The following is a 1,269-nucleotide window of genomic DNA, read 5'->3' on the forward strand; positions in this document are numbered from 1 at the left end:
AGGAAAGAATAAAAAAAGGTCATAGGAAATGTGTACTATGAAAAATGATCCTTACATTTCAAATGTTTTTGCACCCAAAATAATCTCATACTTTCCTTCCGTTTTTCCAGAAATGTTTTCAAGTTCCCTCATAGCAGACGGGACTCGGGGAGTGCCTAGTTTGAACGTCTCGCATAATGTACGCGTTGAGATTGGTCGTGATGGGATTAAGAAGGTGGAAACAACCTGATATGGTGTGGAAACATGCAGGCTTTAGAAGGAGATTGCGATTAGTCACCCGGGTGGGGCCCACGACTGATTCTTGTGGGTTTCTAAGGAGAGGGAAGGAGGCGGGAGCAGACACATGCCCTCCTGCCCTCCACCCCGTCATGCTGCAGCCAGGAAGTCCTCCCAGCTGTGGCCCTGGACCCGGACCTCTGAAACGTGAGCCGAAGGTGCCTCTATGTTTGTGTTTGTGGCTTTTTTTTTTTTTTTTGAGATTTTCACCGTCAGGCGCGTGAGCTCATCAGAAAGACAGAGAGAGACAGAGACAGAAAGCGAGAAATCACCCCCCGGGGGGGATGGCCACGCCGCAATCCCTTCTCCTCCATTCTCCTCTCGGGATCTTGGGCACGCACGCACATGCGCCTGGCGTGAGTTTAAGCCACTGGGTCCGGGACTCGAACCACGGTCGACTACGTGGGAGTCCAACGACACAGCCATTACACCAGCTGCTAGTCCCTTAACTTTATTTATTATTATTATTTTCCAGTTTGATCAGAGAGAGACAGAGGACAAGAGAGAGAGAAAGTGAGAAAAGGAGCTACCAGGTCCAGGATTTGAACCACGGTTGGCCACGTGGGAACACCCAGAGCCTTTAGCCACCATGCCACCTGCTGGCCCCTTGAATGGCAGATTTTGGAGCTTCCACGTCCTGGCACCTGGGCTTTTGGCTTTGGCTGTGAGCTCTTCCCCAGGGTCTCCCCTTTCCCAGATGTCCCCGCCTGGCAAACTCCTACTAGTTCCTCTAAACCCATGTGAGGGTAGCTCCTCTCCACCACCTCCCACACACCCAGGAGGGTGGCCATGTGCCCGCCTTGAGCCCTTCTCCGTCTCCTGTGAGTTCAGCCTGCTGGTACGGAACAAGAACACACCCTTTTGCAGTCTGCAGTAATGTCCTTTGCGGCATGACGTTCGTTCGGCCAGCAGGTGTGCAGGGGTCAGTCCCAACCAAAGTCAACCACAGGCAGGCCTCCTCTGGCTCGTGCTGTTTGATAGAAGTGGGAAGAG

This window comes from Tupaia chinensis, unplaced genomic scaffold, assembly GCF_000334495.1.
Source record: "Tupaia chinensis unplaced genomic scaffold, TupChi_1.0 Scaffold000287_1, whole genome shotgun sequence".
Lineage (NCBI taxonomy): Eukaryota > Metazoa > Chordata > Mammalia > Scandentia > Tupaiidae > Tupaia > Tupaia belangeri.